The sequence below is a fragment of the Sorex araneus genome, chromosome 1 (assembly GCF_027595985.1).
Source record: "Sorex araneus isolate mSorAra2 chromosome 1, mSorAra2.pri, whole genome shotgun sequence".
Taxonomy (NCBI): domain Eukaryota; kingdom Metazoa; phylum Chordata; class Mammalia; order Eulipotyphla; family Soricidae; genus Sorex; species Sorex araneus.
The window spans coordinates 49,169,433-49,182,597 of record NC_073302.1 but is presented as its reverse complement, the minus strand read 5'-3'; the positions used below and the strand labels follow the sequence as shown (position 1 = coordinate 49,182,597).

At 37.9% G+C, this 13,165-nt stretch overlaps 1 protein-coding gene across 20 annotated transcripts in view; it reads right to left on the bottom strand.

The window, feature by feature from the left end:
* Window positions 1–13,165, bottom strand: part of ELAVL2 (ELAV like RNA binding protein 2) — a 176,546-nt gene that overhangs the window by 71,946 nt on the left and 91,435 nt on the right. The gene's annotated exons all lie outside the window — the stretch shown is intronic.

The window sequence follows — 13,165 nt, the reverse complement described above, 5'->3', positions numbered from 1 at the left end:
CCTCTGAAATATGGGGTCCAAGAACTGATGAGAAAAATGCAATCCTGGTTTAACTGTTGCAGTTAGAGATAGATTTCAAATAACTCTGCTCAAGAAATTAATATTCTGTATACATCGTTAAACTAGGATCTCATGGCACGTTATGAAGAAGTGATAACTTAGTGAGGTTCACAAAAGAAAGGAGTTACAGAATTCTAGATGTAAATAAGTCTTTGGAGATTATTTTCTTTGGAGATTATTTAGGAAATCATCTTTTAGAAAGAGAGGTGTCAACTGACCTGATATCCCATTACCAGTCTATTTAGACACACTTTAAAATGGGCAAGGAATAAATTATACTTCATTTTTGTAACATGATGAAAGCTCACAGCATCAGGCTTGATAGTATCCTGAAGACGGTGCCTGTCAGGCCACTGTGCAATAATGATCCCTTGACCCCTGAGGCCTGGATTTAAAGCATCAAACTGTTTCCGCAGATTCCAATGACTAGGAATCCAATGAAATAATTCTGATTTACCTGATGATATGAAGCTATGTTCTCCTTTACACCTTACTTTATAGGGAGAATTTGACTTTTTCAGAATAAAGTCCAGAGGTCAAACAGGTTTTGATGACTCAAGGACATCACCACATCTACTCTGCAAGCTGATCGATAAGCCAATATATCACCTCAAACCAAAAAAAAAAAAAAAACTAATTTTCAGGGAGCTAGAGATGTAGAGGGAAAAGAGTGCGAGAGTGCAGCAATACAATGATTTGTGAGCCATATACACTCCCCCTTCAAATTCAAAGCATTATGTAGAAAACAAAATTCCAACAAGAAGTACAATGATTAGAAAAGAACTCATTACAAGCTAAAAATAAATTCCAATTCACAATATGTGTGCGGATTTTACAAAATAAAAGGAAAACAAGATGTAAAACTGCATCTGCTAAGTTAACCATACCCTTATGGAAATTGCCACCCCCCCTACACAAACTGAAATCTGTAAAGTCTGTGATGACTGAACAAAGCAGTGCTTTAAATGTTTTCAATGAATATTTCAACAGAGAAAAAACAAAAGGATAGCACTTTTTCCACCCCTAAATCCTCTGATCTGCTAACACTGCAGGAATATTGGATTTCTTAGCATCCAAACACAAAGATCTTTGTATTTCTCAACTTGAAACTTTTGTATGATGAAATCAAAATATTTAGTAATAGTATTTACGATTTGTATAAAAGTGCTATTAATCTTACAGAAGATGGCAATAAAGGCGAAAACAAGTCTTAGATACTTTTTATCTTAACCTATGCCTATGGCTCAATTTAACAACTCTCAGACATTCCAGCCCAATTGTCTGTTGAGGAAGCACAGCTTCAGAATCCTTTTATCTTTCAAATCAAGCTAATTCACTCTGGATAGCTTTCATACAATACCACAATGCAGGAGCCCCACACACCAAAAGCTCTCATTCACAGAGACTAGGGTAGTATTATTAAACATTTTTCTGGGAGCCTGAGTCCTGCCTTCTATTACCAAGTCCCACTTTGTCACTCCTAGCAAATCAATTATGTTGATTCATCATCTTAAAGCAAAGGAAAATAGGTCTTAAGGCCTGAGAGATAGTAGAGGGGTTAAGGAGGCTGACTTGATCACAGTCTATCCTGCTTCCGTCCCTGGCACTGCATGTGCCAAACATAGCCAGTAGTTGGTGATCCCTGAACTCAAAGCCAAAAGGAGACCCTGAGCACTGCTGGAACAAAGACGCTTTCATTCTTCCAACATCATGAGATATTACAAGAAATCTAAGATAACAGGTCTATGTGGACTCTTTTTTTCAAATGTTGGCTTACCTATGGGGAATAACAGTCATCTGCAACTGTTTCTGAAAATGTACGTGTACTTAAGTGGTAAGAAGTAAACAGAAGAGGAACTTTATAGAAGAAACAGAAGTCTGCAGTAAAATATCTCACGAATATATTGCACATAAGTGGCTCAGTCAAGATTTTTATTGAACTATAATGTTTTCTAGGCTTTGAATATCTATTACTTATATTCATTAGGTTACCTCTGTAGTAGGAACTAGAAGGTAGCAGATACTGTGTTTCAGTGATTATCCAAATACTTGATTCCAAGGTAGGCAAATTACTCTTGTCAACCTTGGGGTTTGACAATCCTATTTCAACTGTATATAAATCCATTTAACATGGAGAGTTGTGAAGAAATGCTCAAACACGATTTCAATTAAATACCGCCATCTTGCATTTTCTGTTCATTGAAGGAGGCAGAGTGAGAACCTTTATTCTACTTTAGAACTATGTGGAACAATCACCCTTCAAAGAGCTAAAGGTGATGTGTGATGTTAGAGATTACAAAGCTGTTTGATCTCAAAAAGATACTTTCAACTGAGGATCCGTTTCTTCACAATAAATGGAAGAACTGCCAATGCTGCTTTACAGCTTAAAGTCCCTCAAAAAATATTTAAGGACTGATACCATCACCAATAAAACGGACACCCGCTGGTGTCAAAATATTGACATTCTGAAACTTTAAAAAGTGAAACCAAATACATTTAAGGAGCTAAATGTGCAAAATAAGCTACTGAATATAGGTCTGACAAATCAAATGACACTCACACGTGAAATGCCAGAAAATATTTTTAAAAGTTGACCTTTCATAGTTGGAAAGGCATGCTCTGAGGATTTCCACAACTCTCAAACTTCAGTAGCACAACCGGTACTTACTACACTAGAAGTCAATTAACTCAGAAGAAGCTCAAAAGAAAGTGGTAAATTCTGAAGCACAGCTTTAGCTTCAATGATCAATTCTGTTCAAAAGAACCTAGAAGAAAATGTTCCAATGGGTGTAAGGCAAAAATGGTTTTCTCTATTTATTCATTTTGAAAAAACATTTAAATACAAAAGTAAGGACCGCTGAGGTGGCTTGAGTGCAAGTTTTGTATGCAGGAGACCCTTCTCAATCTCTTACACTATATGACAATCTGAGAAATGCCTGAAACAACTCCCGAGTAACAAGTCAGGAGTAGGTCCTGAGCACTGCCAAGGTTAGCACCCAAAGCAAACAAAATATAGACTGATCAAAGGTAATGAAATAGAATAAAAACTACCAAAAGGAAATCAGGTTGTGCCAGAGACAGACAGCATAAGCAGGAAGGGCTGTGCACTGCACTGTAGTTCAATCCACTGCAGCAAAACATAACGTCCCCCAAGCACCATCTGGAGTAACCCCTAAGCACAGAACTTGGAGTAAGCCCTGAGCACCTCTGGGTTTTCCCAGTTTATACTACTTCATGAGAAGGGAGGATTTTCATACTGAAGACATCAAGTTCACACTTTTGGAAAACTAGAAATTAACATTTTATTAATCATAAAATAACCAGATCTTATTTGTTCTTTATGTTTTCCCACTCAGTATATCACCTTTTTTCAACCTACGTTTTTCATTTTTTTTTTTTTGCTTTTTGGATCACACCCGGCGATACACAGGGGTTACTCCTGGCTCTACACTCAGGAATTACCCCTGGCGGTGCTCAGGGGACCATATAGGAGGCTGGGAATCGAACCCGGGTCGGCCGCGTGCAAGGCAAACGCCCTACCCACTGTGCTATTGCTCCAGCCCCTACATTTTTCATTATTACGTGACAACCACTAGATAATTTTTCCATTATTACATGAAAACCACTAGATAATAAATGACAAATTTTCTAAGATATTTCAGGAACCATTTCCACAAATCTTCTGATATGAGATACAGAAAAGACTGGAATGACCCAAAGGTTTGGAATAACAAAAAGTAGCCAAGAACTCATACCTTACCAGCTAGATTTCAAGGGAAGAAATCTTTCAGGAAAATTTGAACTGTATTTTATTATGAATTTGAATGTACTAACAAAATTAGTGATATATTTTGATACAAAATTTAACATTTTTGTATCACACTAATAGTAAACTCAAAAGCACTAAACAGTATTTTCCTGAGTCAAAAAAATTATGGTCATTCCAGAAGGCACAGTGACAAGAGCCAAGAAAGCACAGAATAAAAATTCCTGGCCATACCTGCTTCTGGAGAGCAGGGTGTCCCCTGGGGTCCCTGGCATGGCAGGGCCTGTACACCATATCACAGTACATCCCATGCACTAGCACTGACCTGCCAGTCCAGTTGGCTGAACCTCATGCTGGACCCCAAAATCCCCAGGACCGTTGAGCACCACTTGCACAAAATAGAACACCTGAACAAACCAACTACCATAGAAGAAATCAAAAGTGTAATTAGAAGTCTCCCCCAAAATTAAAGCCCAGGTCCAGATGGATTCACTAGTGAGTTCTTCCAAATCTTTATTAGTGAAAATATGGCCAATTCTTTTCAGTACCTTTGGGGAAGCTGAAGAAACAGAAATACTCCCGTATAGTTTCCATGAGGCAAACATCCTGACACCAAAACCAGAGAGGATACCCCAAAAAGGAAAACTATAGACCCATGTCCCTGACAAACACAGATGCAAAAATCCCTCAACAAAATACTAATGAATTGGATCCAACAACATATTAAAAGGATCATACTTATAATCTCATGCTGATAAGAATAGCACATACCAAAATGCCTGGAAATAGCCAGTGTTGGCAGGGTTGTGGTGAGAAACGAACACTCATCCACTGTTCATGGGAATGTCCCCTGGTTTAGTCTTTATGGAAAGTAATCTAGAGATCTATCCAAAATACAGGAATGTAACTGCCATCTGACCTGGCCATACCACTTCTCAGCATCTAACCCAAAAATGCACATTCATTTGAAAGGATATATGCAAACCTACGTTCGTTACCACACTTAGAATAGCGAATATATAAAAACAACCCAAGTACCCAAATATGGACGAATGGATCAAGAAGTTGTGTTACATACACAGAATGGACTACTAGGCAGCTCTAAGAATAAAACTCATGCAGTATACTGCAACATATATGGAACCAGGGGATACCATGTGAGCAAGTCAGTCATAAGGAAACATGACAAATTATCTCTCTCCTATGTGGGACCTAAAGATAAAATAGCAAAGTAGCAACAAAAGTCCAAGGACAATATAATGAGAGCACTGATCCACACATAAACAGCAGAAACACCATCTGCACTTCTATGTTCATTGCAGGACTATTTACAATAGCCAGAATCTGGAAATAACTGAGTGCCCAAGAACAAGACAGACAGACAAGTACATCTACACAATGGAATACAATGTAGACACCAGGAAAAATGAACTAATGAAATTTGCTTATAAATGGATGGACATGGAGAGTATCATGATGAGTGAAATGAGTCAAAAGAGATAGATAATGATTGCACTCATTTGTGGAATAGAAGAAAGCATAATATGAGACTAATATCCACAGACAGGAAAAATAGGTCAGGAGGACTGGTCCACGGGTGGAAGCTTGCAACAAGTGGAAGGGCAGGGAGAAGGCAGTTAGGATATAGAAGGGACCAGTGAGACAATGATAATTGGAAATAATTTGGAGAAGAATTGAGTGCGGAAAGTCAGCAAAGGAATATACATAATAAGCTCTGTACCCATATTGCAAACCATAATACCCAGAAGGAAAGAGAGAAAAAAGAAAAAGTGCCTGCCATTGAGGCAGACTGGGAGGGGGAGGGAGTTGTAGGGGAGAAAAGGGGATGATGGCAGGATAGAAACTGGGACACTGGTGGTGGGAAATGTACACTGGTGAAGGGATAGTATTAGAACACTATGAAATCTTCTAACTATGTATCTCATGGAAATTCAATTTTAAAAATAATTTTTAAAAAAATTACCACCCCTGGTGGCTGGAGTGATAGCACAGCAGGTAGGGCGTTTGTCTTGCACGCGGCCAACCGGGGTTTGAATCCCAGCATCCCATATGGTCCCCTGAGCACTGCCAGGGGTGATTCCTGAGTGCATGAGCCAGGAGTGACCCCTGTGCATCACCAGGTGTGACCCAAAAAGCAAAAAAAAAAAAATACCACCCCTCTCAAATACTCATAATAAGAGCAAGCTAAAATTAAACACCTAGGTGAAGAGGTTACATTTAGAAGTCCTTATTCCAGAGAGAATTGCCCATGGGAGTAAGGGGAATTCTAAAGTCAAAAAGCTGGCAGGTACACAGATGTTTCTGTTTCTAAAACTGATAGTTATATGCCTTTAGGCAAGAATTTTTAATGCACAAATAAATTTCTGCCAGTTTTTTTTTTTTTGTTAAAGATGGGAAACACTGCTTTCCCCAACTTCAAACTATACTATAAAGCCATAAGAATCAAAAGAGCATGGTATTGGAGTAAGAAAGGACTCTCAGACCAATAAAATAGAATTGAGAATCTAGAGAAATATCCTCAGGTGTATAGACAGCTAACCCTGTCCGCCAAAATTTCAATGACACTGAAGCTAGAGGCATCATTAAGGGATCAACACTACTGGCAAAGCAAGCAAAAATAAAGATAAATAAACAGACTACATTAAATTAAGAAGCATCTGCACTCCAAAGTAAATGATGCCCAGAATATAATAACTCCCCACAATCTGAAAGAAAATATTTTCTAACTACTTATCTGATAAACAGTTAATATCCTAATAAAGCAATGGTAGAAATGTATATGAAAATATTATCCAGCCCCATAAAAAATGGGGAGAAGAAATAAACAGATTTTTCCTCAAATACAACATACAAATGATCAAAAGGCGTGTAAAAAATGCTCTGCATCACTAAGCATCAGGGAAATACAAATCAAAACAATGAGATATCATCTCACAACAGACACTGGCACACATCAAAAATGAAAAAGAGTGTCAGTGTGGGTGTGGGGGGAGGGTTCGGGGAAGTGGGGCTCACTCCACTGCTGGTAGGAATATCAACTGGTCCAGCCTTGGGGAAATCAATACAATCATTTCTCAAAAAACTAGTACTTGACTTTTCATATGATCCAATAATTCAGTAACAATCCCATCCAAAACCAAGAAGAAATGACAAACATGCACTTCCCAGAAGAGACTAGTAAGCATATAAAACTGTTTATCATCATTATCAAGGAAAAGCAAGTCAAAACAATGAGAAATCACACAATGAGAATAACATATCAAAAAAAAAACTGGAAATAACCAGTGTACACAAGCGTGTAGTGAAAAAGGAACCCTCTTTCACCACTGATGAGAATGTTTTCCAATTCAGCTCCTTATTGGGAAATACAGAGACTACTTAGATAAAACCTTAAGATTTTCCATATGATCCAGGAATCCCAATTCTCCACTTCTCAATATAGCCCAAGAATACAAAAATATTAATTCAAAAACAGAACACACCTATGTTCACGCAGTACAAAATACAATGGTCATGATATGAATACAACCCAAATGTCCAATACAATGAATAAAGAATTGTGAGTGTGTATATACACATACATCGTTAAGTGTACATACACAGCCATAAGAGAAGATTAAAACTTGCAGTTTGCTGCAATTTATACAGAACTAGAGGGCATCCTGTTACATGAAGTCAGAGGGAGAACAATATCAGATGATGTCATTCATCTTTGCTACAAAGAGAAACAAGACAAGGGAATAAACAATATCAAATGATGACAAACCCTTGGTCTCGCAAAACCAAGATCACCAAGGGACAGGAGTGCTTAGGGAGAGGAATGGAATAGAGTAGAAGTAATAGAAAGTAATGGAAGGCCTTGGGTACTTCAGTAGTGGTAGAGGTGCTGTAACTCTGTACGTCAAACCATAAAAGTTAATACTATTGCAATCATGTTATCCAGAGTACAAAAGGAGAGACTACCATACTATTAAAATTGTTTTTTAATTTGAATTAAATTTGAATTAAATATCATTTTTTTTTTGAATTAAATATCATGATTTATATCGTTGTTTATGAAAGGTATTCAGGCAAATACTTTTCTCACCTTCAATCCCACTGCCCTGGGTTCCTATTCCTCCATTGCTTACTCCAGATTCCCACCCCCCACCACCACCCAACCCCCAACTTGACTCCTTTACTATTACCCTTTGAAGTCTAACTCTTATAGTCTTGGTCCCATAAATGCAGTAAGTTGTGTACAGTAGTTTAGATATTTCACCTCTGTTCCATAAAGGACTCATACATGGCCTGAACATTGCTTCAAATACATTACTAAGTCTTTGGGTCGGAGCGATAGTACAGCAGGTAGGGCATTTGCCTCACACGCAGCTCACCCAGGTTCAATCCCCATCATCCCATATGGTCCCCCAAGCACTGCCAGGAGTAATTCCTGAATGTAGAGCCAGGAGTAATCCCTGAGCATTGCTGGGTGTGACCAAAAAAGTAAAAAACAAACAAACAAACAAAAAAACAGAAGTCTTGCTTTCTCCCCACCTTCCATTTCTCTTTTCTTTGCACTGTTTCTGTGATCTACAGAAACAGTGATCTGTCCACCTTCGTGATCTACCATTTCCCTGGACATGTAATTTTACATACCACAAATTAATAAAAACATAACTATATTCTAATCAAACATCAGGATCAAAACTGACTTCAAAATTTCAGGAAACAACAGACTTAAGTAAAATCTAAAAATTCTCATATAAAATGGTTTTACTGCATGTGTTCTGTGTTTTTAAGAATGGGGTAGGGACCTGTGCACAACTAATCAACATTTACAAAGTTTATTCACCAGTTTCCTGAAATTTGTGTATTTTGTTTTCATCTAAAAGTTTCAAGTTGCAGCTGATGGTATGAGCATAGGAAACAGCTCAAAAAATTCCTAGAAACAGGAAAACTGCCACACTGCATAAAAGAGTAATAAATTTCCTGAGATCTTTCTTTAATTCTCTAGTCCTTTTAAAAGAAAAAAGTGCCACTATCAGAATAAGCAATTCTAGAGTTCAAAAAGCTTACACATACATGCTTACACATACACATACTTTTCAGAGACAGGCAGGGCCCTCAAAGCACAAACAGTCTAGTGACTTTTTAACCTGATGTCTCTAGCTCTGAAACCCAAGGACTAACTCATCACAGACCAATACCAGGAGACAAACACTTCGAAGTAAAAAATTAGACACTCAGTTTGCCACAGAACTAGGTACTATAGTTATTGATGCCTCTTTCACCCCTTTCCAGACAGAATTCAGGCCAAGTTGTAAATGCCAGGGTCCTTTTCCTGCAAAATGTTCAGGGAAGAATGGACAATTCATACATACCTAGAAATTCTGGGTTCTACTTGCAGGAACTGTGATTCAGTGTTATGGTCAGGAAGCTTAGAAACCTACACTTCTGGCAGTTACCGCAAGTGACCCAACATAGATACCTTACTAATCATATTTCAAACTACAATAAATCCAAAATTGCTTGTTACGGTTTCAAAACCACCTGGCAAATAGCCTAACAACATACTGGTAAGGACTTCAGACTTAATTTTTTAAAAAAAATTTTAAATTCTTTGGAAAAGTGGCTGGAGCGATAGCATAGTCGGTAGGGCGTTTGCCTTGCATGTGGCCAACCCAGGTTCGATTCCCAGCATCCCATATGGTCTGCTGAGCACTGCCAGGAGTAATTCCTGAGTGCAAAGCCAGGAGTAACCCCTGAGCATCGCTGGATGTGATACAAAAAGAAAAAAATTCTTTGGAAAAGATATGCAGTCGAATTTGGGTTAGACAATCTGTAACTATAAATATAAACATAAATTATAAAGTGTCTAGAGAATCGTGGATGTTCTGATACATATTATGAATATATCAATGACCCTAAATTATTTTTCTAATTTATCACTTGGTCCTCTTCTATTTTTTATTCCTTGCATTATAAAATTTATTTCTCTCCTCTAAGATATAGCATCAGCATGTTTGAAGAATTCTGAAGTTCCTATAAGAACTTGAAGGTATTATTTTATATTAGTTAAACTGTACAGGCAGCCAATAGCTCCTTACATGGAATGGTTTTAGATAGGAAACAGGGTGAAGCACAAAGAGCCCTTTTCGTGGGCACCAGTTCAAAAAAAGGGCCTGACAAACATAAACAGATTCCTGGCTAAAGAGAATGTTATGTTTGTTACCTGAAGAAATTTATTGATGAATTTCCCTAGCCATCAAACAAAACTGTGGCAACTATTTGCTAACGCTGATACAACCAAAAATTCATATAGTCTTAGGACTATAAAAGAAGTACTTTGCTAACTAGATCATCTATCTAGTAGCTGAAATAGGATTTCCTATTCAACATTGGGCTAGAGCGATAGCACAGCAGGTAGGGCATTTATTTGCCTTGCATGCAGACGACCTGGGTTCGATTCTTCTGCCCCTCTCGGAGAGCCCTGCAAGCTACCAAGAGTATCTCGCCCACACAGCAGAGCCTAGCAAGCTACCCGTGGTGTATCCAATGTGTCAAAAACAGTAACAAGTCTCACATGGAGACGTTACTGGTTCCCGCTCGAGCAAATTGATGAGCAACAGGATGACAGTGATACAGTGATTCAATATTCTTTAAGGTGTTTGATGTTTGAAGCTAAAAGATTAAATCCATTTTTGAATGTCATTTTCACCCATACTAAGATTGCATAGGACCAAATAAAAACAGAGCTACATGCAACAGTCCTTAGTATTAAAATTTATTCAGATTTTAATGTACAGATCACTATCATGTATTTTCATTTTATAAAATTTCAAGTATCTTATTGATATGAACAAGTTGCAGAGATCACTTAATATCAGATCACCTAATAATCTGTATGACTTCAGAAGTGTTTATAGCAACATGTTCAGTAGTGCTGAGGAAATATCTCATCAATAAGACCTGTGATCAAATAAGGCTAGGGAATTATAACTCAATTGGGTACTTTACAAAGACTTTTATTGCAGGTTTTTTAGATCTTAAATGGAAACTGTGAGGTGCAACATTCCTTAAAAATTTTTCTATAGGGCCATAGCGATAGTGCTCGCCTTACAAGCAGGCTTGATCACCAGCACCGTATATATGGTTCCCCAAGTCCTGTCAGGAATGTCCCCTGAGCAGAAAGACAGGAATAAGCACAGCAAAGATATGGCCCCCAAACAAACAAAAACAGCTGTTTTGAGGAATAGTTAAGATTGTATCTCAGGAAGCAAAGATTATAAACCATCTTATGACCACCGTACTCACCATGGATTTTCTTGGGCACTTTACTTGCTTATCTCCCCTCACTGAAAAGACAATGGCATGAGGCGAGTAACTAAGGGCATATTATTATTACTATTATTATTAATGTGTGCTAGTATATAGCCATGTATTTCAGATTACTCACCCCCTGTGGTGCACACTAAACCCAGTAACACAAGTACTGCAAATATATAAACAAACCAAGCTCAATAGTTTAGTCTCTCCTAAAAAAACTTAACTTTTATGCTTTGTTCACATTATTTTCATTTCCAAGGTAGGAATAGCTCTAATTAAACAAGACACTTATTACCACTGTAATTTGTAATGAAGAAGCTATAAACTTCACATATAAAAGATTCTGTTTAATTAATAATTCAGATTCAAGACAGATACATTTAGGATAAATCTGCACTCTTCCTATCCAACTTTTAAAACTTTTTTTTTTTTGCTTTTTGGGCCACACACAGCCATGCTCAGGGGTTACTCCTGGCTTTGCACTCAGAAATTACTCCTGGCAGTGCTCGGGGGAATATATGAGATGCTGGGAATCAAACCTGGGTTGGCTGTGTGCAAGGCAAATGCCCTACCCGCTGTACTATCGCTCCAGTCCCTCAAAAACTCTTTCTTTATAAATTTCACAATTGCTAGTGACACTGATTTTAGAAAAAAAAACTGGAAAATCTTCATCCATTTGTAGGCTGTAGAGATGGTACAGTGGGTAGGGCATTTGCCTTGCATGCAGCCAACATGGGGCTTCAATGGAGTTCAATCCCTGGCACCCCATCTGGTCTCCCACAGCACACGAGAACTGATTTCTGAGCACAGAGTTAGGAGCAAGTCCTGAGCATTGCCAGCTGTGGCCCAAAAACCAAAAACAAAGCAAAAAATTCATCCTTTCATCATTATTCCAAAACAAAAGAAAAATCTCCCTAATATCATTATGAACATATAAGTAAAAAAATTCACTATATTACTGTATCACCGTTGCTCATCGAGTGGCTCAAGCAGGCACCAGTAATGTCTCCATTGTGAGACTTGTTACTGTTTTTAGCATTTCGAATATGCCACGGGTAGCTTGCCAGGCTCTGCCGTGCGGGTGAGATACTCTTGGTAGCTTGTCGGGCTCTCCAAGAGGGGAGGAGGAATCGAACCTCAGCCAGTCTGGCGCAAGGAAAACGCCCTACCCGCTGTGCTATTGCTCCAGTAAAAAATATTACAATGTAAATATTCACTATGGATTGGTAACAACCAGGTTTTGTTTCAAGGTCTATAAACCTGAATCTGTAGCTAAATGAAGTAAGAGGCCAATGATGTTAGGGCTCACACCAAGTGATAGATCTAAGACTCCACTCACCTTAAAGAGAATAGTCCTGTTTTCTTGAGAAAAAACAGGTAAAAGTCAGATAAAGGAAAAAAATATTGATCAAGTGTGATCCCTTCCCTATGACATGCCACCTCATTTCACCAAGGAAAATCTGGAACAAAGAATTTACTTGTCCAAGGCCACATGACTACTACTAGTCCTGGTTCTGCACAGCTACTTTACTGTAGCTTTAGCCCACAGTATCTTTAACCCACATTCAACATGTAGTTTTGTATTTCTCATTATGAACCATTTAATAAAACCACTTTTAATAAATGCCATCATTCAAATTAAATACTAACATAAAAACACAACAGAGTTTTGTCTACACTTTATAAATTTTAGTACTTGAAAACAGTTCCTGCAGGAAGCATTAACCTTTCTATAAATCCCAAATTAAGTTTGACTTGCTGTAAAAATTTACTTAACGCTAACGAACTCATGAGAGTTTTCCACTATCTAGTATGCAAAACATATCATCATTAAAGCCCAACTTGCCATTCTTCTATTCTTATCTTTCTTTTAGAGAATACACCTGCAGGACTTGGAGGGGATATGTATGTTATCAGCAATTAATCACGGACTCCCACATATTCGATATGTGGTCTTCCAACTGACTTAAAAACCTGTCCTTTCTTAAGCAGTGAAAATAACTCATACTC